This window comes from Panthera onca, chromosome F2 (genome assembly GCF_046562875.1).
Source record: "Panthera onca isolate mPanOnc1 chromosome F2, mPanOnc1 haplotype 2, whole genome shotgun sequence".
Taxonomy (NCBI): domain Eukaryota; kingdom Metazoa; phylum Chordata; class Mammalia; order Carnivora; family Felidae; genus Panthera; species Panthera onca.
In genome coordinates, this window is record NC_138356.1 from 43,708,220 (window position 1) to 43,735,951 (window position 27,732).

At 37.8% G+C, this 27,732-nt stretch overlaps 1 protein-coding gene across 7 annotated transcripts in view; it reads left to right on the plus strand.

The window, feature by feature from the left end:
* CPQ (carboxypeptidase Q) overlaps positions 1-27,732 on the plus strand; it is a 548,491-nt gene that overhangs the window by 298,494 nt on the left and 222,265 nt on the right. The gene's annotated exons all lie outside the window — the stretch shown is intronic.

The window sequence follows — 27,732 nt, forward strand, 5'->3', positions numbered from 1 at the left end:
AATCTAGGCTGGAAAACAGGAACTTCCAGGTGAACCTAGAAATGAAGAAGATGGACAGGCATACAAAGGATAAGCTAATAGTAAAGCAGTTTTTGATGACCCTATTTGCACACACAAAAAACATATATTTCCTCTTTGTGTGCTGGTCAAAAAGGTGGATTTTGAGTGAGGTTAGAAATAATGAAACAGTCTGGGGGCGCCTGGGTGGCTCAGTTGGTTATGTGTCCAACTCTTGGTTTGGGCTCAAGTCATGATCTTGCAGTTATGAGATTGAGCCCCAGGTGGAACTCTGCACTGAGTGCAGTGCCTGCTTGAGATTCTCTCTCTCTCTCTCTCTCTCTCTCTCTGTACCCCTCCCCCCCCACACTCTTTCCCTCTCTAAATAAATAAATAAACTTAGAAAAATAGAAATAATGAAACAATTTGAAGAGTCCCACATCTGAGTTAGGGCAGGGGTGGCTTTAACATGCCTCATCAGCAGAATGTTTTGTCATAACTGTGAAGTAGCCTCAGCTTCATATACAGTAAAGATCAGAGCATCCTTTTTGGTGAAGGCTTTCCATATATATATATATATATATATATATATATATATATATATATATATGTTTAAATTCATACATTTCTTCCAGTGTTTAATAACCCTTATAATCCTATAAATAAGCCTATTAAATAATTGGCCATATTAACAATAGATTGCTGAAATGGTCTTGCTTAGGCATATCTTTGGTGTGCCATTTTGGTTTATGTCTTACTTGTGTTTTAAAAATGGGGAAATGGAGAGGTGGTTGTGCGTTTTGTACTTCTAAACAGTCCTGTGTCCCTTAGCCTTGATACTACTGACGTTTGGGGCTACATGATTCTTTATTGTGGGTCTGTCTCATGCATGTAGGATGTTTAGCAGCATCCCTGGACTCTATCTACGAGATACCAATAAGCACCATCCCCCTCAAGTTTTAACAACCAAAACGGTCTCCAGACATTGCCAAATATCCCTTGGCAGTTCAGGGGTGGTGGTGGAGGAATGCATAAAATTTCTCCACTAAAATAAACTAATAAAAAAAAATCACTAAGAGACCTGAATACAGGACATTTTTTTTTTTTTAGAGAGAGAAAATGAACTCATTGGAAACCTTACATTCTATGCACTTACACTTTGAACACTTCCATACTGAACACCTACTGTATGAAAGCACTCGGTAAAATCTGGACATACAGAAAGGTTTAAAACATGTCCTCTGTTCTTAAGAACGCTTAGAATAGAATTGGAACATACACAAGCACCTACACATATAGGTGCCAGTATAGACATAATTTCAAGGCCTGCTTTTAGAATTGTGTAAGGTTTGAGAGAGATGAATTGTCCAGCAAACAAAACCCAAAAACATACATTCCTTCAGAGAAGATCTGGGGTACTCTATGTGTGAATCCTCTCCTCCTTCCCTTAAAAATATTCCCTTGGTGGTCTGTTCTCTCTGTCCTTACCTTCACTCCGGAATGAAGTGGGTTCTAGACGTGAGGCAGGCAGATATCAAACATTTCCCTCTTTATAGGGCCCAGATATGCGTTTGGGAAGTTGATTTTCTTTTGATGTGTTCAGCCAGCTTGATTAGAAACAAAGTGGTATAGCAAAGAGAGAACCAGACCCATCTGAATCAGAGTTTACGTCACTCTGTGCCTCAAACTGCTTTTTTGGCCTCAGGCAGGTCATTTGAACTCTCTGGTCTTAATTTTCTTTATCTTTTTTAACTGTAAGCTTCCAGAATATTTTATCTGCTTTAGATGGGAATAAAAATGATGTCTTCTCTAGGCTTTGAATCTAACATTTTTAGTATTCAGCATGGAATCCTAAATCACCATTAATTGAGTTGGATTCAGTTGCATGGATGAATGTAACATCATGCAAAGGTGGATTAAGTATTTTTTTTCAACACTGACTTCAGTTGCTTTTGATAGCTAGTAAATAGCCTCCTTCAATTCAAGACTTAACTCTCCTATAGGTTTCTGAAAACCTATGAAGAAACCTATGTTTATTCATGTAAACATATGAAAACAAACTCTAAAATAAAGAGTAATATTTCTTTTGAATAGGTGTTAAGAGGTAGCATGACATACTGTTAAAAAGCATAGGACTATGGAGCCAGACTGCCTGAGTTCATATCCTGGCTCTGCATTTACAAAGTGTGTGGCTTTTGCCTTTCTGTGCCTCAGTTTTCTCATCTGTGAAATTGGGATAATAATGTTCCTAACTCATACAGTTGCTTTGAAAACTAAATAGTCTACTCACGTAATGTACTTAGAATAGTGTCTGATCCAACCGAGTACTCAATAAATGTTAACTTTTATTATTTAATAAGCGTAACTCTGACAGTACTATATTTTTTTATGTAAAGGAGAATGATAATTTTTCTTACCCTTACCCCCATTAGTAAATATATTGCTTCTTCACTTAATATGTTAGTTAAACTCATGTAACTCTAGGTCCAGCTGCTATGGTATACCTAAATATGCTTTCTCTTTACTATTTAAGCTGCTATCTCTTATATGATGGAAACCCAGTGACTCCTTCACTTTTTTCTACTTTCATACTACATTTTCAGGCATCTGAATTTCTCCTTGTCACTTCCTGCTTAGGTCAAATGCCCAGTGCCGTCTCTGTACCTCACTTCCTGTGATTGTGCCCACTGAGTCTTACTCTTTAAAGTTAAAATTAGATTGTGAATTTCTATTTGTAGATTGCCTATGTGCTTTAATACAAAGAGCTGGGTCCAACATGTGACATATGAGTTCTAGTTGAAAATAACTGGTACACATGAGCAAGAAATAGGACTTTGGGAAATGGGTTCATAATTATATTACTTAACTATATTAAGCCCAAACTATTTAAGTGGTGAAGTATGAAAACTCTCTGGCAGTCTCTTTTTCAAGGAAAGTAACTTCTTTTGGCTGCTGTTCCTTGGACGATATGTCATGCAGCACGCGTGTATGTCAAAGTCCTACAGTGGGGCTTGTGAATTTGAATGTTGGTCAAGCAGGGATTTCTGATATTTAGGAATATAGTTCTAAGGTCCATCCTTCCCTCCTTATCTCTTTTCCTTTGTTCTCTTCTTTTACTATTATTATAGGTTCACTCTTTTGCCCAGGCCCTCAGCTAAAACTATATTCAATTAATCTAACAGAAGAGATATTTGTGCTTTCCAAATATAATCAGTCATTCCTGTGTAACTGTCAACAGAAGGCTATTTGCTATGAAATGCTATTGAATACTTCTTTGTGTTTGTGGTTTACTGGACTTGAAACTGTTTATTTGAAATGTCATTTCCTGGAATGTTCTGGTGTCAGTGAACAAAGCCTATGGCAAAGGATCCTATGCTTCAGAATGTTCATTTGGCACTTGAAAAATAAACCACCATCCATCCCCAAATTCTTCCAAATTTACCATTTTCTGTGAAGTTAGAATTTTGAGTGTTTAGGCCTAAACAAAGGGAAAAGATCAGAAGTAATAGCACTACTGGGTTGTTGAAATGAGGAATATGTGTGAAACATCTTTCTAGAGAAATTTCAACGTGAGCATCCTGATTGTGATTATTACAGAGCTTGAGAGTCTATGTGTTAGAAAAATATTTTATTTGTAAATTCCTTCACTGGTTCACTCAACAAATACGGTGCTCTGGCCTGCACGTCAGTGAGTGCCAGATGCCTTGTACCAAAGAGGAATGAGACGTGGTCCTTGAAGGCCTTGAAGTGAGAGAGACATTGAATTCAAAAATTGCCATGAAACTGTTTTAAGTTCTTTAATTGAAGGATGTACAAACTGCTTTGGGCACCTAGGAGCGGGAGGGATTGGTATGGCTTAGCTGGGTCAGAGCACCTTCACAAAGGTGATAGTTAAGCTTTCTTTTATAAAGATAAATAGAAATTCCTGAAGCAAAAGGGGCACAATGAAGAATTCCCAGGAGAGCACAGAGCCTCCAGGCCTGCACATCATTAAAAATGAGGAAGAAATTGTTGACAGTAGCAGTGTTGGGATAGTAAGGGAAGAGAGGATTTGCAAAATTGCAGGAAATGTTCACTTTTTATTTAGTATTTTTAATAACATTACATTTTTGTATAGTAAGAAGTTGTGATTTTAGTAATCAGGGGGAAAAAAAACCCTCGAAAGCCAAAGGAAAGATTCTTGGCATTGCCATTATCATAAACATTGTTTTAACAGGAACAACAGAGCAGAAGTAGGAAGTAGGAAGAGTTATGCAGGAGCCGTCAAGCCCTCCCGGCCCAGAAGTACACAAGGGCACACAGCCACATGCATGCCAAGGCTTTGGAGTAGTCAGAGCTTTAAGTACCCATTTCGAGTGCAGTGGGTTCTCTCTTAGAGGGATGCATACATCCAGTGAGAGGATTTCTTTCTCTCCTGTCAAACCTCCCTTGAAAAATTCCCAGGCGGTCCAATCCAGAATAACCAAGCAAGGGAAATGAACAGCTTCCAATGAGATGGAAACCTAAAAGGTAGAGCTAGAGACGGCTAGAGCCCTGAAGCCAACTTGACACCTGCCCAGACTAAAAAGGCAATCCCACTTGGAAAGGACCTCCTCCCTGCCCTGGGCTTAGCCCTACCTCTGAGTATAATAACTGTTCTAAAAGCTAACATCTACGGAATATTACTGTGCTGTGGACATCGTGTTAAGTACTCCACTCTGCACACGCTCTCTTTTCTTCTGGACAACTCCAAGGTGTGGATACACTTGTTATATCCACTTTACAGAAGAGGAAACTGAAGCAAAGAAAAGTGTCCTGTTCAAGGTCACAGAGCTATCACATAAAAAATTTCAATCCAGGCAGCCTGACTCCTTACTCGTATGTACTTTGTAATACTGTTTTACTGGAACAGCATGGCTAGTCTATTTCTAGGAACACTCATCCTCAGGATATTGAGACATTATGTTAAAAAAAAAGTGTCTGATAGTCAAATAAATTTAGGAAACACCCTGGGTAATTTCTTCATTCATCTGAAAACATTTGTTGGGAGAGTATTCAAATTCATGGATAGAGTATGCTTTGGGAAACACTGCTCTGGGGCATTATTGGTGTTGACAGAACTGACCAAGAATCCAAGAATGCAGGCTCAGGTATGCTTTATGGAACTGAGTACAAAAAGCCTTGGATTGATTTTCATTCCACATTTTCTAGGCTGTATTTGGGATCTGTGGTTGCCTGAATATTGACAAGATAGAACTATTCATTGCTTCCCTAATTGGCATAGTAGAGACTGTTCTTGTATTTCTTCTTGAAGAGCATTTGTACCCATGTGCAAACTCTATGCAACAACTAACTTCTTCTCCATGCTCTCTGAGCCTATTTTATTTAAATGAATATGGTATTATCAGAAATGTTTGACATGTGCTAAGGGCTCTCCCTTCCAGGTTTTTCTGTGGCTCCAGAGGAATCAGAATTTGGTAGCATTTTTTTTTCCTAGAAGGAATTTTTGTCTTCAAACATGCCACAAACTCTCTGTCCTCTCACTTCGGATGCTCTTCCTCTGTAATTATTTTTGTGAACACAAGAAGGGTGACTGGTAGGTATCCTCTGGGATAAGTATCCTCTTAAAATCACTGATCCTCAAAACCTTTGGGGAATGATACATCTGCTGCGGAACTGTCTAAAAAATTAGCTTAAGTCTTAGAAAAAAAAAACTTTCCCTCCCAACATTAAATTTAATTTTTATTAATTTAAATTTTAATGTCTAGATGGTGGTTTGCCTTCTTCTGAACAAATTTTGGTCTTGACTTTTTATAACTGTATTTAACAAGACAAATACCTAGAACAGTAGAAGAATTAGACTCTAAGAATTTGCTTGCTCTTTTTCCTTTTTTAAAATTTTATTTCTAGGGGCGCCTGGGTGGCTCAGTCGGTTGGGCGGCCGACTTCGGCTCAGGTCATGATCTCGCGGTCCGTGAGTTCAAGCCCCGCGTCGGGCTCTGTGCTGACAGCCCAGAGCCTGGAGCCTGTTTCGGATTCTGTGTCTCCCTCTCTCTGACCCTCCCCCATTCATGCTGTCTCTTTCTGTCTCAAAAATAAAATAAATGTTAAAAAAAAAAGTTAAAAAAAAAAATTTTACTTCTAAAAGTAGCTTTACTGTCATGGGCATTCATAGCCTCTTCTCATGGTTTTTTTGAGGATGATCTTCTCATTTTTTTTATTTAGGTATGTTATTTCCTCTAGTGACAAGTTATATAGTGTCTGGCTTTACCGTAAGACCTGTAGCAGATACGTATTTTTTTTCAGCTTAGAATTGCTGAGAACTTTTCCTGAGTTTTAATCACGTTTGTAAGTTTCACTAAAATACTTAGCATCTTTACATCTCATTAGCTAACACAGACATTTCCACTGACATGTGTAAAATGACAAACTGTATGTAGATTGATCTTCAAAATGTTTCCATGAGATAAAGTGAAATGAATCACTTAGAATTTCTTCTGCCTGTTAGTTTGGATGTGATATGGGAGATTCAGTAGTCATTTTAGAACCTTAGGCTGCATGAATACTGCTGTTATTATTTTATCCGTTAGTTAGAATATACCATTTCTATGTAAAAGTAGACAAAACCCAGGCCCAGTGGCTTACAAATTGTGAGCAGTCCTTCCTGTCTGACAGAGTCTGGAAGGATAGCCGATGAACACTGTGAGACGAAGGTCTCATGGGACCCCTTTCTCCACAGCGTGCTCAGCTTCCTCCCCCACATCTGCTTTGATTTGGCCCACATGCCTTAGAAAGTTAAGAAATGTAGTGTTGTTAGAGGAATCGGAAGCTTTGGTATTATTTATCCTGGAGAAGAAGGACTATGGGAAGACTTAATGATGGTATGCTTAGTGCCCCAGTGGATTTCCTCCCACCCAAGAATGGGATCTGTAGAAGTCCAGGGTGGGACTGTCTGGGAAATGTAGGCTACTTCATTAAAACAGTATCATCACAGTATTGCACAAATTGGCTCACAAGGAGATCTCCTATTTCAGGAATAAATATTGAACATCTATTTCATGCCAGCCAAATAAAATGGATAGACCACAAGTCCTTCCATGAAGGAACTCCTCGTCAGGCAGCAATAGCATCACATGCTATTTGAGACATTTGAGCTGAGCCTTGAAAGGGTGGGAGGTAGGAGAATAAAGGACAAAATTAGAGCTCACAGAAGTACATAGTTTGAGGAGTGGAGGCTGTTTCTATAAGTCTAGAGCAATAGATGAGTGAAGAGCGACTGGAAATGAGTCAAATGAAAGGTAAGGGTCAGTTTGTCAGGGACACTAGATGCAAAGCTAAAGTTTGCTAAGGCCAAGGGAGCCATTGAGCATTTTAAGCATGGGATTGACATGATAGGACTTCTTTCTAAAATAAAGATATCAGGTAGATGTTATCCTTCAACTTATAAAGAAGTACGGTGAACAGAATGGAGACACAGGAAGATGGACTGGGGAGATCCCAGCTATACAGAGTCTGGAAAACCACAACTTTGGAATTACAATTTTGTTTGCTATGGGGCTAACAAGCCAGTTTCTACCTCTCTATGCTAAATATACCAAAGAGGAAGTGATGGGGTTTCCAGAGATGTTGTGTTCTTCGCCTACACACTTCTCTGCATCATGCTAATGCTGCATTTTGCAAAAAACTGTGGTTTTCCCAGCTTAGAATGAATTCTGTTCCAGTAAACTTGCCCAGAAAAAGAAATCTGCAAACAAACAAGAAAATATGCTATAAACGTCTGATTGGACCTTTATGGTTAAATGGATTTTTTCAATGTTCCTGGCAGACAAAGGTTAATTTAATTCAAACTTAGGCACTTCCAATTCTGTGGACATTCTCAAAATCAAGCTCTAGGAATGGAAAATTTCTACCAAGTGTGTGATAGCAACGACAGGCTAAATAAAGTATTGAAAGAAGTTGACTGTTAAGGCGCCTGGGTAGCTCAGTTGGTTAAGCATCTGACTTTTGATTTTGCCTCGGGTCATGATCTTGTGGTTTTGAGTTCGAACCCTGTGTTGAGCTCTGTGCTGACAGCGTGGAGCTTGCTTGGGATTCTGTCTCTGTCTCTGCCGCTCCCCTGTGCTCTCTCTCTCTCTCTCTCTCTTACTCTGTCTTTCAAAAATAAATAAACTTTAAAAACATGTTGGCTATTATTAGATTATTTGTAATACTGCTAATGCCCTCCTCATATTGGATCATCATTATTGATGAGCTGATATTCAGCCCATGTCCTTGCAAGACGCCAGCATCCCCAGGCTATACCACGTGACCCAGGTCTCATGGACTTTTCAAGTCTTTAAATCTCCTTCCTTACTCCTTAAATAACTCAAAATCTGCAGATAAATGAGAGGCAGCCTATATAGCAAAATAAGCGTGTTAAGAGTATCTTAGATTCCAGTCTTTCTATGCTACTTAGTAGCTGTATTATGTTGGACAAATTATTTAACCTTTAGATCTCACTTTTCCCTTCCTTACAATAGGAGAAGTGTAATCCTGAGTAGTTGAGAGGATAATTTGAAATAATTTAGACAGTGTCTGGCCCCTACTAGGTCATCAATAATAATAACTATTTCATTGGATACTAATTGCCAAAACAACAAGGGTGGATATTTCAGCAAAAGATATAATCTCAGGATTGACTCTGTCTGTCTATATCTTGTTTCATAGTCCAGCTGGGGTCAGAGACGTCCCCAGAGCAGAGAAGCCCTCATAATAAAAGAATAGCAGATTCCGATGAGCCAAACTGAAACCATCATCCCAGTATAGCCACCATCCACGTGTATACAGGACTGGTTCTCTTCTCACTGTTACAGAGAAGGTCACTTAATAGATTCTTCATAAATGTGATGCAGAATTAAAATAACACTCACAGGACATGGGAATGGAAAGATCTTTACCTTTTCCTGTCCCCTTTGTTCTCACTGCTAATGTCTCTAACCTAGAAACACTGTATATACAAAGTTTTATAATAAACCTAAAGAAAAAAATGGTAAAAACAGGAAATGGCTGTTGAGGGCAACATAATTTGCTACAAAGTAAGTGGTTTGAAATGTAGGGAAAAAATCAAGGCGGAAAAAACAAAGAATCAAATCTAGTGTTTACTGTTTACAATTTACCCTGGTGGCTGAGTTCTCAAGAAATCTTTCTATTTTTAATATAATCAAAACCCTAAAATCTCCATGCATTCTCAGAAGATCCTCATGCATTAGAAAACTGTGGATGATGACCACTGATGCCTGTATGATCATTCTTTCTGAGTGGCATCTTTTAAAAGGAATATATTTAAAATGTATTTAAAACTATTCTGACTTATTGCTTTGGTTAATGTGTGGGAAAATATAATTAAGAAGTGTTTCAAAGGCTATATTTCTCTTCTCATCACCATAGACCATATATCCATTAGCTATCCCAAATTCACTTGTTTCAGGCAGCATGTTAGAACAAAGAAATATTTTATGAAGTGCTTCATTCTAGAATTACTCCTTTTCTGAAAGAGGAAAGTGTGAATTCATCTTTTATAGTTGAATAATTTTAGATAAAATAATTTGAAGGCCATTTTGGCCACAAATAAAGAGTTAGAGGAATTTTTAAATTGATTGACTTTTTGGAACTTTATTATATTTATTGCAAAAAACAGTGGCTCAATTTATGAAGCAGGGATTTTTGATAAAAATGCAAAATATATGCCAAAAGAACGCTGTGCTCTATATTTTCATATAATAAACACATTAATTGAACAATATAGCAACAAACACTACTTGAATATTTGAGAGAAAGGAGAGAACCAGTATTTATGGAATATCTCCAATGTGTCTGTTACATTATATGACCTTTTTAAATCCTGAAAACAGCCCTCCAAGGTATGTCTTTATCATCTCTGGCAGATCACTGGGCCTATTTGGGCCTTAGTTCCTTATTAGGAAAATAAATGACAATATGCTTGCAGGGCTGTTGTATGAATCAAACATAATATAAACAAACACCTATCTATCAAAATTGCAACAATGAAAAATCCATGGCATGTAATGTTGAAGAAAATGTTAGTGGCAATGTTGCTACTGATGATGACCATCTCATGAAATTCGTCATCTTGGAATTCAAATAGAGCACTTTGGGGAAGAAGTAATTTTGGATATAGGCAGACAAGGTAACCTTAAAGTGGCTGCCGTAAGAAAATACTTCAGTAGTATCCTATGTTCCATATCAGTAATATCTGTTTGCTAATTACAAATATATATAACATTTCAGGGGGTGGGGGGTATTTTTTGTTTTTTTAAGAATTGACAGTAACAAGGAGTACCCTTGCTTTAGGATGTAAAGTAGGTACAGAGCCTGCTATACCAAGCTCTGAGCTCAGTGCTGTATATATAGTTCTCACTGAGTCTAGAAGGCAGGAATTACTATTATCCCTTCTACAGATGAAGGGCCTAAGGCTGATGTTACTTACAACTCACAAAAGTAGAAAATCTCATTTCTTTTTCTTTTGTAATTTTTTTTAATGTTTTTTTATTTTTGAGACAGAGAGAGACAGAGCATGAATGGGGGAGGATCAGAGAGAGAGGGAGACACAGAATCTGAAACAGGCTCCAGGCTCTGAGCTGTCAGCACAGAGCCGGACGCGGGGCTCTAACTCATGGACTGTGAGATCATGACCTGAGCTGAAGTTAGACGCTTAACCAACTGAGCCACCCAGGTGCCCCTCATTTCTTTTTCTTAATGTTTCTCTTTAAATTTTTTCTTTGCCCACTTTTTTTTTTTTTTTTAACTGAAAAAGACTTCAAATATTTGGAAAACAACATAGAAAATAAACACTGACATATCCTCTGCTCAGATTTCATAAATGTTAACAACTTCAAATATTTCTTTCAGATCCTTAATTTAAAAGAAATAAAAAATCATCAATACAGTTGAAACCTGTTTTGTACCTCTCCATGGTCCACCCCCTTCTCTCTTTATGGTTTTAACAAGTGTTCTGATTATTAACATTATCCTGTAAGTGTGTATATCCAAAAACAATATCATACAGTTTTTGTGATTTTGAATTTACCTAAATGATGTTTTTTTCTTCTGTATTTGGGTTTACTCAATTTTATTTATTTCTTCTTTCTTCTTGAAGTGAGTGTTTATTAACTGTCAGTCATTAACTGCCAATATAATTTTCTAACATGCATTTCTCTCTAAGCACTTATGTAACTACTTTCCACAGTTTTGAAATAATGCCTTCATGGCCATCCAGTTAAATACGTTGGAATTTTCATTATGAATTCTTCTTTGAGCCTTTAAATCAATACAGCTTTCTTTAAGTTTCCCAAAGTATGAAGTTATTATGGAGTTATTCAGTTCCAATTTTGTTACATAGTGATTGTTAAACATGGTTTACAGAATTCCAGTTATTTGAAATTCATTGAAATAGAATGTTGGCTTATTACATGGTCAGTCTTTCTTAATATAATTTATTGTCAAATTGGTTTCCATACAACACCCAGTGCTCATCACGACAAGTGCCCTCCTCAATGCCCATCACCCACTTTCCCCTTTCCTCCACCCGCATCTACCCTTAGTTTGTTCTCAGTCCTTAAGAGTCTCTTATGGTTTGTCTCCCTCCCTCTCTGTAACTTTTTTCCCCCTTATCCTCCCCCTTTAAAAAAATGTATTGTGTTGACTTGAAAAGAATATACAGACTCCTTTCCCCAGGAATAAGGTTGCACATATGATCATTAGAGCAATCTTATTAATCATGCTCTTCAAAACTAATGTATCATTACTAGTTTTTTATCTGTTTGATGTTTTTGAGAAAAGTATTTTAAAAGTTTCCACTAGGATTTCTCCTTGAATTTCTATCAGCTTGGCTTATATAATTTCAGGTTTTGTTGCTTTATATAGTTGAGCCCTAAGACCTTTATCTTTAATAATGATTTTTCCATGCAAGTCTATTTTATCTTATATTAATATCATTGAACCAACTTTCTTTTGGTTACTTTTTCTATTCCTTTCTTTATCTAAGTCATGTGTTTTAGTTGATTCTGCTGTAAACAGTTTAAAGTTAGATTTTTTTCCCTTTAAAAAAAATTTTTTTAATATTTATTTATTTTTGAAGGAGAGAGAGAGAGAGAGAGAGGCAGAGAGAAAGGGAGACATAGAATCCAAAGCAGGCTCTAGGCTCTGAAGCAGGCTCTAGGCTCTCAGCACAGAGCCCAACACGGGGCTTGAACTCAGGAACTGTGAGATCATGAGCTGAAGTTGGACACTTAACGGACTGAGCCACCCAGGCGCCCCTATAGTTAGATTTTTAAATATTGAATCTTGCAATATCATTTAACAAGGATGTTTGTTGCGTTTATCATGATTACTTATATTTTACCAATTTCCCCCCTTTTTTCTATTAAGGTTGTTACTTTTGTTTTTTGTTTTTTGTTTTTTTGCTTTTTATTAGATTCATTGTTTTTTCTTTCACTCTCTCCCTGTCTTTCCTTCCACTATTTGGCAACTTGCATGTTTTCTATTCTTTTGGTGGTTATTATTAAAATGTTACATGTATGTATGTCTGAATTAAATAATACAGCAATGATAAATTGCTCCAATATATCCCCTTTGATCATGTATATTATTGTTGACTAGCGTTTTAGTTATGCCTTACTTCTAAACCTTCTCCAGGTTTATTATTATTTGGTTATTATATTTTGGCTTTGCCACTTACTAGGTGTGCTACCTTTCAAGTTGTGTAAAGGTGCCATGCCTCAGTTTCCTCATATATATAATGGAGATTATAATCATATCTACCTATAGGTTTATTATGGTAATTAAATGAGCTAGTTCTGTTTCTGGCACGAAACAACTGCTCAGTGAATTTTAGCTGTCATGTCTTTTTAGGTTCCTCCTAGCTGTGACTGTTTCCCAGACTTTCCTTGTTTTTGTTGATCTTGACAGTTTTGAGGAACTCAGTTATTTTGTAGATGCCCATTGATGGCAATTTGCTGGATGTTTTTCTAGGGTTAGACTGAGGTTACAGGTTTTGTGAAGAAAGATCACGGAGGTAAAGTGCTGTTCTTATCGCATCTTATCAAGGGTATGTGCCCTCAACATGACTTATCACTGATGGTGTTGACCTTGATCACTTGGCTGAGTGTGTTTATCAGGTTTCTCTACTGCAACTCTTCCTCTCACTTCCATTCAGTACTCTTTAGAAGGAAGTCAGGAAAGTGACACTGTCCATTTACATATTTTTACATATAAAACACCACAATAAGTTAATTTTATTATTTTATACAGGCATTCTTTACTTCTACTTAGCCACATGTTTTTGTAATGTTTTCGTATTGTGGTAAAATATACATAACAGAAAGTTCAGGCCTACAGTTCAGCAACATTAAGTACATTCACATTGTTGTGCTACCGTCACCACCATTCGGCTCCAGAACTTTTCATCTTGCAAAACTGAAACTTGCTACCCATTAAACACTGTCTCCCCATTCCCCTCTCCCCTCAATTCCTCGCAGCCACAATTCTACTTTCCGTCTCTTGCATTGGCTGTTAACGTAAACTGCATATGGTTTAGGCCATATATCATTATGTAAAGTTTGGGTGTGTGGTTTTTCTTTTTACCATAGTCTTATCTTCATTGAGTCCTTTTTCTTTTTCCTGAGAGAGTGAAGCATGCAAGCGCCTGCACAGCAAATCTACACTTGCTTTGGCTTGATCTCTCTGGGTTTCTGAGATCTTAGACCAGCCTTTCAGTTACTTTCTCAGCCTGGGGTTTTCAAAATCCCCTGGGTTACTGTAGCAGCAGCTTTTACTTTCTGCTCTATCTTAAATTTCCTTTTTGTTTCTGAAATCTGGGGATTTCTGTCCCTTTCTCTTTATTCCTTTTTCTTGTCTCTTCCTTCCTTCCTCTCCCTCTCTCTCTCTTCTTCCCTTCCTTTCTCTTTCTTGAGTTATGCTATGTATTAAATGATAGTTTGTAGAATTCACTGTATGATATATAGGAAAGTTGTTAAAGGAATAAATCCATCACAGGGAGAATTTTTTTTCTCCTGTATTCTTCTTTCTTTTCCTTGTATTGTATCTACATGAGAGGCTGGATGTTAGCTGAGCCTGTCTTTGTCATGTCACAATATATGTGAATAAAACTATCACGTTGCTCACCTTAAACTTATACAGTGATGTATGTCAACTATTTCTCAATAGAGCTAGAAAAAATATCATACAGTTAATAAAATTTACATGATGGGGGAAATGCATACTTTCTAAGCATTTCCATAAATTTTATGAGAAAAAAAGGTCCCTTCCACATCAGCTTGAGCAACCAGAAGTCCTACTTCTTTTCTAAGGAAGCAAAACACCTTCCATTCAGCTTGATGCTTGACATCTGGAGAAGACAAGAACTGGGAAATGAGAGTAAGGTTCTGTCTGTGACACCCATTGTCATGGAATAACAGGGAGGGAGACAGAGAAGAACTGTGAAAAGCATGAATGGCCAAGGGCAGTGGCCCCGATCATTATGCCATCGAGTTTCCCTAGTATTTTTATCTTCACCTGTGTGCTTTGCAAGATTTTGAAAAAAATAATTTGTTAACAAATATGATGATTTATTTTCAGATTTTGTTAATCACACAATTTTAGAAGTTTTTATGAGATGATCCATGTTACTGTACCAACTTGATCTTCTTCCAACCAAGAGCAAAGAAATTAAATTTACCAATTCAGGTTTACTCAAGGAACCATTTCACTTATAAAGGTATATTTTTTTCTATGTTTTTCACAATATTTGAAATTGGCCTAGAGAGTCCGTTTCATGATCTTAGGTTTGGAAACTCTGACATAAAGGTAGTGATTAGCGCCCTAGAAAGAAGTCATTCTTGCCTACCTCCTCTCTCTGTCCAGGTTTAGCTCTTGCTAGCTTGTCCAGAAACTGCATCTTCAGCCACTGCTAACCCCCTTCTCGACATAAGTCACACGTTCTGCAGAGGTTGGCAACGCAGTTCCCGAGTGGTCTTGGTGCAGGTATTTATTAGCTTACAGAAGATGTTATTTGGACTAGCCAGGGAGATTATCACATAGAATCATCTTGTTGCCACTCTTGACAAATGGTCCCAATTTTCATATCAGATTAGAAAACCCTGGGCCATCAAAGCAAATGTGTTCTTATCAGTGATTCTGCCCAGCTTTGCTAAATGCAACTTATGTAATCAGCTCTCACTTAAAGATGGGGTTTTTGTTTATTCTTTCAGAATAGTGCCTTGGAAAAATGTATACTGATTCTTCTTGGCAGTTGTTAAGCAGATTTTCTCCATTCCCCATTTCTCAACCCCAACACCCAGCACTGAAAAAGAAACAAATCCTTAATACCAAATCTCAGTCCCTCATGACACTCACACCTGGGCTTACTCTGAAGCCAGCCTGTCATTGAAGGAAAGCAGGCAAAGCACTGGTCACTGAGAGAGCCTGGGGTGACAGCGGGAAGGTGAATAGGAAGCCATCAGGAGGAGTAGCCATCTCTGTTGCTTTATGTAGTTGAAGAGAGCATATTTTTAGAATGGGCTTTGCTAGAAGGCTAAACATGCAAGCCTATAGTCTAGGCTTGTGAATTATGCTTGTAGCCTTATAACTTTCCAGACTTACCCCCATGTACATTCTTTTATTGTAATGAATAAAGGTCATTAAGTGAGGGAGTGAGTACATTTAAGGTTACTGCATTTAAGTCTGGGGAATATAGATAACAAGATTGGAATAGGAAAATGATGTTGGTCAGCATTAGTCAGGGGCCCAGAAGGAGTGGAGGTAGGTCCCTGAGGGAGCACATGTAGGGGTCATATGGGAAATGGGCACATGCACATCATCCAGATCCTTCCGCAGGGACAGCACCTACTCTGTATATCTCAGGGATATTTTGTATTATGCCTACTTGCAAATCCCTATATATGCCCTGCTATTTCACCTCTCCTCGTTCACCATGTCTCCGTATATTATGTGTACTCATTGTTTTCACTGTCAGCACCCAATACAAGGTAATACCAATAGTGTCTGTCACATTTAGCAGAACTGACCCTGCACAAATCCTCTGGGCCAGGAAAGTGAGAGGGCCAGAGGGAAGCTTCACTCTGGGGAGTAGAGGAATCCGTTCATGGAGGACTTTGATTTCTTATAGAAACATAGGAAGGTAAGGACTAAAGGGAAAGGAAAGAAGAAAGAGAAAGAAGGTAAAAAGGCACAGCCAGGTAGAAGTGGACCCTGTCTCAGGGAAGAACAGTCAGCTGGAGAAGTGACATCTGGGATGCATGTCATAAAGTCGGATGGTCCACACATCTCCATCTATTTGATCTGGTCACCATCATTGCACTGTCTCTGGCTTTTATCCTTTTGTCAATCATTCAGCCTTAATTGCATCATTTAATCATTTTTCTTTTCTCCTTCTTTGCTCCATCTTAGACATCACATCACTATTTAACTCAGAGAACTTCCTTTAACCTAGGCAGTCTCCCAGGTAAGCTACTTCTAGTTCTTTTTGATATACTCATCCTTAAAGCAACAGTTATTTCCTCTTTTGGAAGAAGACAGATTTTCTTTAATAATTTTTTCAAGTGGAGAGATTAGTTGTGGTCACAGTGGCAGATTTTTCATAATTCTCCAATTGCTATAAAAAGTAACTTCATGGCATGCAGTGAATTCCCATGATGGGAGCTGTCCTGTCATTGTGAATCGCTATGATCATCTTTGAAGTGACACTTCGTTCCACACTGTCTGTCAGCAACTATGTAGGGTTTGTTTTGGATTCAAACATGTGCGAGATGAGTTGATCTACATCCAAAAGATTCAAACATTTTTGTTGTTGTTTCTTTTGGATCTGACTGTTGTTCGCTAGTTCAGTTTGGGGGTAGTTTTATTATGTTAGCTGTCCTGAAATTTTATATTCAGATGCAGTTTTACATACCCTTTCCCCCTCCTTTACCTACTGAAAGATGGCTAGAGAAGAAAAATAGTCTTATTTTTTCTCATTTCATTAAATTTTTAAATAAATCATATCCCTACTGCTCTACACAAGTCTTATTTCTTAAAATTTTGATACATGTATTAATTACTTAAGACTGATCAGCATATTCCCCTGTCTACCACGTACACATCCAGAGTTTTGTTTTCTTTTCAAATCTTCCAGACTGGGAAAAAATGTACTGTTTGTAAGCAGATGATTTAATTTCAATAAATGCCTTTTTTATTCCTCTCTCCCGGTGATTTATTGCTTGAAACCGTGAGAAACATCCAAGCGCAGATGCTGTTTTCCAGCTTTGACAAAACCTTGGTTGTTGATTTCACACACTTAGGAAGATTAATCTGGTATGATTCAATGGTAGAAGTAGTAATATCAGCAGTTAAACCCTTATGAGACAACATCAGGAAGAGGAAACTTTGGTCATTCTGCTTCTTGTTAAGAACAGCTGACAATTTAAAAGGCAGACACTTGCCGAAGGGGGAGGAGATAAAAATGATCAAACAGAAGTGCCTCCCCTTCAGTTAAAGATGAGCTGAGGGTGCTGCATAGTAGTAATAAAATCAAAATCCTAGAAGCTTTCCATGATGAGTGTGCGTATATGTGCTAATTTTTATTTGGTCTTCAAAACTGAATTTTCCTATGTATTTATTCTCTTTAAGGAGCTACATCTAGATAAAAGTAGATTTTTTTTTTTTTTTTTTTTTTTTTTTTTTTGCAAAATACTTGCTCTGTATAAAAGTCTGTTTAAGATGTCATGTTTGCCATGGCCGCATTGAGACTTAGACAAGATTTTCTGCTGTGTGAATTGTGTCTGCAAAAGGGAGGCTCTCACATGCCTTCTGCACAACAATTCCACTCATCGGCCGGGAAGCAGGGGTGATTCCCATCATTCTGAGCACTGCCTATAGAAGGCAGGCCCCCTGCAATGACCACTACTGAGAACCTCGACTATGGGAAAGCATCTTCAAGGGGAAATGATTCTGAAGAAAGAAATGTGCATGCCCTGTTATATAAGGATATGACTGTTGAAGCTTGTCTTCTTATCAAAAGTGTGTGCAGCAGGAGAGAAAAGAAATGAACATTGAGCTGGATTTTTTTTCAAACTCCACCAACCTTAGATAGTGAGTCCTAGGGAGAAAATAATAGCGAGCCTCAGCACCTAACATTATACCACCCAGACTTCCTCCTTCAGGAAGGAGGAATTCCAGAGGGTCTCAACTGTGCTAAAAACAATAGGACATTTTTCCCTTTGTTCATTGTGGCATTGGTTCCCTGTTTCCTCCCGGACTTTTAGCCACAAGTGGATATGTATGTTTTTTTTCCGCAACAGTTTTGAGGATCAAGGGATCTTAGTTGCTACAGCTGCAGGGAGATCACAAGGATTGTCTAGTGGAACAATCTGATTGTTCACATGAACAAAGTGAGACCCAGAGAGAATGTGGCTTGTGCAAGGACATAGACCACAGTGTGTATCAGAACCCAGGTATTCTGACTTGTGGCCCAGGACACTCTGTAGTGTACCACACCAGCTGAATCTCATTTCTCTCCAAGACACGTCTTCTACTTCACCAGATGGGTCTTCTCCCTGTGTCCTCCATAGACCCTCCTCCCTCCCACTTCTGTGCCCTTGCTGATGCCATGTGCCCGCTCAGCGTGCTTTTCTCTTCCAGTGCTTCTACTCAAACCTATCACATCGCACAATGCCCAGCCCAGCCCATTTCCAGTGTGAAGGCTCTGTAGTTCTTCTAGCCCAAATTAACCTCTTCTCTCTCTGGACTTCTTCAGGTTTATTTTTATTCTGTTTCATGTTGGGTCTCAATTTCCCAAACAGATTATTGTCTCTGATGTCCAAGTTTTTGTCTTCTGCACTATGGTCCTCCTGGCACCTACTGCCAGGCTAGGACCATAGTGACTCCCAGCTTGTTGACAGGCATGTTGAAAAGTCTTCTGTTGGGCAGCTAGAAGAAGTAAGAGAGAGGCCCAGGCGTACAGAACTCAATGCATAGATGTTCAAGACTTCCTTGGAAGTCAAATATCTCCAGCACCTGCCTCAACAGTCATTTTCATTTATCCCTACCTCCAGAGACTATTCAAGCAAGAAGTAGTTCCTATCACTGTTGAGATAGAAGTGTCCCAAAGGTCTTATCAATTTTATAGTTTTGAGATTCACAGTTTCATCTAAAGCTCCCCTTTTTGGAAGAATGGAATGCACAGGATGGGTATTATGATTGATACTCAACATAGACATAGGTGACAGATGAGCCCTAGGAAACTCACATGTATACTGATGGTAGAAAGATTTTTTAATGAAAACTAATAAAGACCATAGTTATCCTAAGCAAAGAGCTTGCGTGAATCATAGTGCAGTCCATAGACATATTTTCTCCTTTTAAAATCCCTCCTAAAATAACAGCCCCATTGTTTAAAGCCAAAAAAAGTGAAGGACTTCAAGGTCATCTCCAGAAACAAGTGTAATCTATTTAAGCATTTCCCATCCTTGTTTGTATTAACCATGTTCAAATCTCAGTAGACTTAAAAAGAATGCCTTGGTAGAAAGGGGTCCTTAGAGACAGGCAGGCAGCCAAGCAGTGTAGCAATATAGAAAGAGCCCTGGACTAGAAGTATAAAGACCCAGGTTTGAGGCCTAACTATGCCCCTTACTGTTTCAATAACTCTGTGCAAAGCCTCTTACCAATCTCAGCCTCAGGATTCTCATCTCTTAAATGTGGATAATAATTCCTGCCCTACATCTAGACAACCTTCACACATATAATGATTTCTGTAACATTTCCTTCACTTCTAGATTGTCAGCTACACAAAGGCAGGGTTTCTTTGTGTCTTGTCACTAAATCTCCAGAACTTGGCCCATAGTAGGGTATGTACTATATTCATTGCTTGATTGGCCAAATAACAGGGGGAAGTTTAAAGGAGTTATAAGCTGTTATTATGATTCTTGCTATCTTTGGATGTTGTTTTGGCTCCCTAGAAGGCTCCCAGTTTTTAGTTTGTGTTTGCATTTTCCACTGCCGTGACTGAGAAGGAGCTGAGGCAAAAGACCCACAGTGAATCAACAGAGACCAACCACTGACCCTTGGGCGTTAAGTGAGTAACTTCGAAAGTTCATGGCATTTCTTTGTAAATTCTTCCCTAGCCTTAGTATCTGGCACACAAAGTGGATGGGTTTGACCTTTACTCAGGCTTGTTCTATGTCTCTTGATGTGTGTGTGCCAGCAATCATCAACAGCAAGGTGACCTTCTCTGCTTATCATCACTGGCTGCTTTTCTTCTGCAGTTCTCTTCTTTGGTCTTTGATGTATGAATAATTTTAGTGACACATGTAAGCTTCTAATGGTACTATACTAAATGTGGCTTCTGCCTGGGGATGAGCATGTGTCTGAGGAGGATCTAGATTGTCCAAGTGAGCTCTATTGTAAAGCCCCTTCTACAGGCAGGCTCTGAGACCTGGAGAAAAGAGGGCCTTTGGCAATTCTGCTTTTAAAAGCTTAGTGTAGCTGGTAGTCTAGCCGGGAAGGAAAATGTTAAAGAAATCATTATATATGTGAAGAATGCCTATATGTAGGGCAGGGATTATTATTCTTATTTAGCAGGTGAAAAAGACTGAGGCTGAGAAAGGCAAGAAGCTTTGCTCAAAGTTTTTGAGACAATAAGTGACACAGTCAGGCCTCCTTATTATATGATAAGGATAACAATAATGCCTTTTTTCAAGGGATGTTATGATAAACATAAGGAAAAGTAAGGAAATATGTGAAATTATTGAGCACAGAATCTGGCCCAGTGTAAGTATTAAATAAAGGTGAATTTCCACTTACTTTCTTTCTCTTCAGTCTCTTTTCCATAAATTAACCTGAATGAAAAATGGCTGAATTAGACTTCAGTCCTATAAAGGCTCACAGGAAATACTTCCTCTCAATTCATAGTCCCCTTCAGATTTTTTGTTGTACCCACATTTCCTGTTAGCACAAATTGGAGAGAGTCACATGACCTTCATTTGTTGACAGAGCCATGAATAGACAGAACACAGTGATGAATGTCTCAGTTCAGGCAGGAGTTGAATGTTGTCTGTGGAGTGGGCTAGCTCTGCCACCCGCATTGACTATCCGTCATCCCTGGAAATTAACCCACCTTCACTGTAACCACTGAGATGGAAACAAGTGCCTGTTCACTGAACATTACCTTCAAATGGAAAGGATGGTGATCTAGTACATATGTTGCATCTACATCTATAATCACATGAATATAAATGTTTTAAGATAATGTGTTGCATGAGTAGGTTTGTGTATGTATTATCTTTTTTTTGGAATAAGAGCTGAATTGAAGCTAATAGTTTTATATGCAAATGTGATGATTACCAAATTCAAGAATCAATGTCCTGTTTCACATCCACTCTTACTTACTTTAGTACAACCCTATGCATCATCAGGCATGTTGGTATAAGAAAATGATGATGTTCACCCTGGTCTTTATAGGTCCAATGGATAGCAGTCATATATCTTTATAAATTTCAAAAGCATTATCACTCACTAAAAAATATAGATCATTTTATTTCAAAGGAATGATAGGTATGTATTAATAGGTTAATACCAACAAATTTTTGTTTTGTTCTCTTCATTTATTTTTTAAATGTTTTTGTATTTACTTTGAGAGAGAGAGAGAGAGAGAGAGAGAGAGCGAGAATGAGGAGGGGAGGGGCAGAGAGAGAGGGAGAGAGAGAGAATTCCAAGCAGGCTCGATGTTGTCAGTGCAGAGTCCAACATGGGGCTTGATCTTACAAACCATGAAATCATGACCTGAGCTGAAATCAAGGGTCGGAAGCCTAACCAGCTAAGCCACCCAGGTGCCCTTGTTCTCTTCATTTAAGACATTAATCCTAACTTAATCTTTACTATTGAGTCTATTAATTTAAATAATATCTAATCAGTAGCTAGATGAGCTAAACAATAAGCATATATGTAAAACTTTGCATAAGATAATATGCTTTAGGGATACACAGTATAATCAGTATTTACACCTGTAGGTATGGAAACAAATGATTAGTGCCTCTTTATAAAGTTAATATATTTAGGTTCTCCAATTATGTGTTATTTCATAGTGTATCAGTAGAAACAGAAACCACTCTAGATTTTTCAAATAGGAAGGGATTTAATTTAGTGGATTAGAGCCTATGGCAAAAACAGTTAATATTTACCAAAAATTGTATTGTTCTGTCACCCTCTCCTGCTATTAGGTTGGGACCTTATGATGGTCTTGGCCAAAAGACTGTGAAGGGGAGTGAAAAAAATAATTTCCCAGGGTCAAAATGGTTGAGTTTGTATGCCTCTTCTAATCTTCACTTGCTCTGGAAGCTATATAAAAAGATGGAAATAAAAAGATGGAAGAATCCTGGTTGTCTTAGTCACCAGATGAAAGAGAGCTCTTACCAGCCTGCATTGGGCTTCTCATAAGAAAAAATTAACTTTTAATGGACTGAGACACAAAGACTGACACTTTTATCTGTTGAGACCACTAGGATTAATTACCTTATAAATAAAGAGACCTATAAAATTTTGGAAGGCATGGAATAGAGAAGATCAGTGATGCAGTTACTAGTATTCAGAAAATTTCAAAGTATAGGAACTACAGGAAACTGTCACCAATGATTTCAGCTGCCCCCAGCACTAAACTGAGTGATTTTTAGGAAGATACTTGGAAGCTATTGGCAAAAGCTCACATATGCTGTCTACTAAGACCCATGTGACTACCCACTCAAAGGAGTAAGGATGGTTTCTATTTATCTTTTGTCTTTGAAATCTCATATGAATGAGGCTAATTGTTTTCATCTAACACCATAATCCTACTGGCGTAGATTCCAGGAAATGTAGTTCCCAGGCTTCCAATTCCTATACTACCGGGGAGAGTATGGAAGGAGAAAATGGTGTTGAGTTGCCAAAAACCCATCTGGCATACATAGGTACTCTAATTATTAGGGTGATGATATGTCTCAGTTTGTCTGGAGCACTCCCAATTCCTGTTGACCCAGAGTAATTATTGACAGTGCCCTGTTGCAATCTCAAAAGTTGTTTGGATACTAACGTGTATCATCATCTACCAATTATTAACACGATAAAAATACTTTGTTTCCTCAGCAGACACTTGCTAAGGACATAGTAAGTGCTAATCATCCTGCTAAGCACTAGAGACATTGATAAACAAAGACACACATGGTTCTGTGGCCTTCATGGAACTTCAGTGTCTGGTTAGTGAATGATAAGGACCTAAACATGACAATAGCTATATAAGGATGGAGCAGAGAAGACATATTTGAAAGAGGTTGAAGAATTAAACCGTACAGGTATTGGTAATTAATTAGCATAATGGCTATGACCCTTAGGCTCTTGAGCCATACCATGTGGGTTTGAGTACCAACTCTCCCACTTGTTAGCTCGCTTAACTTGGAAAGTTACCAACTTATCTCTGCCTCAATTGCTTTACCTGTAAAATAGGGATAATAAAAAATTATTCAATTCACAATTTTCACAATTGTAAAAATTGAATGAGGTAAAAAATTATAAAGCTTGTAAGAGTAACATAACAAGCACTTAATAAATATTTGTTATGATCACAATAATAAAAAGTAAGGAGGATGAGGATGGGAAAAAGAAAGAGAAAGGGAAGAAAAAAAGAGGGCAAACAGAGGAGAGGAGAGGAGGATTTTTTTGTAATGGCTGAATATGAAAGAAGTATTTAAGAAAACTCTCAGATTTCTGATTTGGCTGTCTTGAGGGATGATTGTGTAAAATAATAAATGCAAGGGAAGACAATTTATGTGACAGAAATATGCATACAGTTTGAATGTATGACTAAAAGAGTAAATACAGGAGAAGCCAATTTAAGTGGAGGGAAATAATGCATTCTGTTTAATTATGTTGAGTTTCAGGCACCTGTAAGGTATCCAAATGACATTTTCTAATAGACATCTGAATGTCTAAGTCTGGGGCTCAAATAGAGTTCAGAGCTGAAATTTAGATTTTGAGTCCTTAGGATCTAGATGGTGGTTGGAACGAAGGAAAACGTAGGAGATCAATTAGATTATCAGAGTGAGATAATAAAGTTCCATTACCATGTACCTAAGGTAGGGTGGTACTTAAAGAGCAGAAGAAAAGAAGCCCTTAAAAAAGGCAAGAAGGAATAGCCGGAGAAGTAGTAAAGAACCAGCAAAAGATGTGAAGGAGGAACAGGATGGATAACAGTGGAAAGTGCCAAACACAAATCAAGATAAGAACAGAAATGATTTCATAGATTCAGCATGGTGTGGGGCGGGGGGGCGGCTATGGGTGATTTCAATGAGAAGAGATTCAGTAGAGCAGGGAGAGTGAAAGCTGGTCACAGAGAGTTGAGGTGAGAAAAAGAAGAGGGTGTGGAGGTAATGAAACATGAATCTTTTCTTCAAGGCACTTGACTATGAAGGAAAGGAAAGGGTCAGCTGGTGACTGGAGGCTCTGCAAAAGCAAAGCCTATAGGATCATCTGGTCCCAGAGTAGCACAAGGGATTTGCAGACCAGGCAAGGTTTTAGATTACATGATCTTCAAAGCCCTTTCCATCTCAAAGTATTTATTATTCCATGATCCTCTACTTGATAAGTTCCCAGGTTCAGCTTTTATTTTCACAGGGTGATACCTGCAGATAAGGCATAAAATCTACCTTATCCCAACAAATTTAAGTTAGAATTTAATTTGATCCTATGAGTCTTTAGGGAAATATATCTTAGAGTTCAAAACATATATCCATACATAGTGCATTTATAAATAGAGTTCTTACTTTCTTAGTATTGAATTCATTCCGTTCTTTTACAATTCTTTAATTGATTCCTCTTTTCAGCCAGTTATACTTATGCTTATATACAGTTTGTCTTTATGACTGTTTTTTTTTTTTTCATGCCTGTGTTTCCAGCTTTTCCCAAAGAATGATTATTAAATTATTAGGTCATAACATTGGATGAGGTTTACTGAATGGCAATTTTTTTAAAGACCAACATTTCCCCCCAGAGCCTTGGTTGGTTTATTGACTAGAGCAAAGCAGTTGGTTTGCTACTAATGAAATAGCATAGGCTAAGCATCTGGAAATGTTCTACCAGGAGGAGCCAATGGCCTTGTTTTCTAAAGGTCCCAGGTCTCCCATCACTCACCTCCAGTCTTTCTAGCGCATAGGAGAATCAGGATTGATGACTGCATATAATTCTGGACTACAGCCTTTTATCTGAGATCTGTTTGGAAAGTCTCTTCAAATGTTTTCTTGGCCTCAAGGGAAAAGTTTCTCTCAGAGACACCTCAGTTTTGATCAAAAGCATTCACAAATCGCCTTCTAGTTTTTTCGTTACCAATTATGGTCCTCTTAGCTGGGCAGAATAAACTCATAAACATGTTTCCACTGGTTTATTAGAAAACTCACTTTAGCTAGAAGAGTCAAAGTTGCTTATATGGGCAGACCCTAGGGAGCTAGGAAAAGGTTATTTTCCTCCAAAGAGTTCAAAACCTATAATTTAATTTTCCTCTGGTTTTGACCAAGCTCAGATTTTTTGCTGACTTTATAGTATAACATAGCCTATCCATTTCAGTTAGAGTTTGGTTTCTGTTGTTCCCGTTTAATTAGAAATTTCCAAATTGTTGCTATCACTTTGTTTTTGGGCATGTGTGTGAAGTCTTTTCATAATTATGATGTTAAAATATTCTAGTTCTTTAATTCCAAATAACATTATTTGAAAGATACATCTTTCATATAAGATAAGATTTTTAAAAGGAAAAAGAACCTTTTCAATGAATGTATATATTGATCATAAGGCTGTTCTAATTTTAGAAACACCGGTTGTAAAACAAATATACTCTTAGAATTGAGGAAATATGATATTAACGATCATTTCACTTGAATGAGCTTTTCCATTTGTGGAATTCATCATTACTTAATATTCCTCCATTTATTCTTCATTCATCCATTCAACTCAGATAATGAGAACAGTATTAAGTCTTAAACTCTTGCTAAGCAATGGGCAATGGAAACTACCTGGGAATAGTTAGCATTTTGAATTCGTAAAGCAAGCCATTTATCATATATCTTAATCTAGCATTTCTTCAAAGAACTCAATATTTTTCTCTCAATATTTTAAAATCTAACTTGAGTAAAATGGAAGTTATATGGTGGCTTTCTCATATAATCTCCACAACCTCCATTCTTCTGCTTGTACTCTCCCTTCGATCTTAACAGTCTCTTTCTTAAATTTTTTTTTTAACGTTTATTTATTTTTCAGACAGAGAGAGACACAGCATGAACGGGGGAGGGGCAGAGAGAGAGGGAAACACAGAATCGAAAGCAGGCTCCAGGCTCTGAGCCATCAGCCCAGAGCCCGACGCGGGGCTCGAACCCGCGGACCGCGAAATCGTGACCTGAGCCGAAGTCGGATGCTTAACTGACTGAGCCACCCAGGCGCCCCTTAACAGTCTCTTATACTTAGCAGCAACAGAGTTTATATCTATTATATAGCATGCCATGCTACCCATGTCATCACAGGGTGGCATGAGGATGGTGGCAAAGACTTGGAAATAAGAAACAAGTATGTTTAGAATCTTTAAAAACTAAAAGAATGAGTAGCATACCTTTAAAAAAAGGAGTTTCTGAAATAACAACTAAGTGATAATGAAATTAGAATGTACAGATACAAAAGAAAACCAATTAAAATTATTAGAAATCCAAATGCATAGTCGTTTGGATTTTTTAAAAAGTTTCAGCAGAAGGAATAGATAGTCAAAGAGAGAATGCTATCAAAAACAGACTTTATGAGGGGCGCCTGGGTGGCTCAGTCGGTTAAGCGTCCGACTTCAGCTCAGGTCACGATCTCACGGACCGTGAGTTCGAGCCCCGCGTCGGGCTCTGGGCTGACAGCTCGGAGCCTGGAGCCTGCTTCCAGTTCTGTGTCTCCCTCTCTCTCTGCCCCTCCCCCATTCATGCTCTGTCTCTCTCTGTCTCAAAAATAAATAAACGTTAAAAAAACAAAAAAAAACAAAAAAAAAAAACAGACTTTATGATTTGGAATATGTAAATTAGAAAACTGTGTAAAAGAGGAAAAAAGAATTGAAGATATTGATGATTTTGAAACACAAGAAGTTTTATTATACATCAGTAAATATTTCCAGTAGGAGAGAAGAGAGAGAAAGTTGCTGAATATTTTCTAGAATTAAGCCAAGACATGAGTATTCATATTCAGAAAAGCTCAAAGAATGCCAAACAAGATTACATTTTAAAAACTTTATCTTATGTTTATATTTAGATGAAGCTAAAGAATATCAAGAACAAAATGTTTGCTTTTTTGAATGGGAAGATATGAAATAATACTTTTGCTTCCCTTAATTACCAGAGGTTTAGTCTTGCAGTCTATTGTAAGAAAGCTTTCTTCTTCATTTAGTTATATGCCTGCTATCACTTCTCATGCAATCATTGTTCTGCCCTCCAGCCCAGTTTAGTTTGCTGCTGTTTTTTTGCTATTTACTGAACAACCCCAAAACTATATATATATATATATATATATATATAGAGAGAGAGAGAGAGAGAGAGAGAGAGAGAGAATGAATATTCAAAATTCATTCATATTCATATTGAATGAATATCCAAATTAATATATATTTTTGAAATGAAAAATAAATATTTCATTTATTTTTGAGAGAGAGAGCGTGAGCAGGGTAGGGCA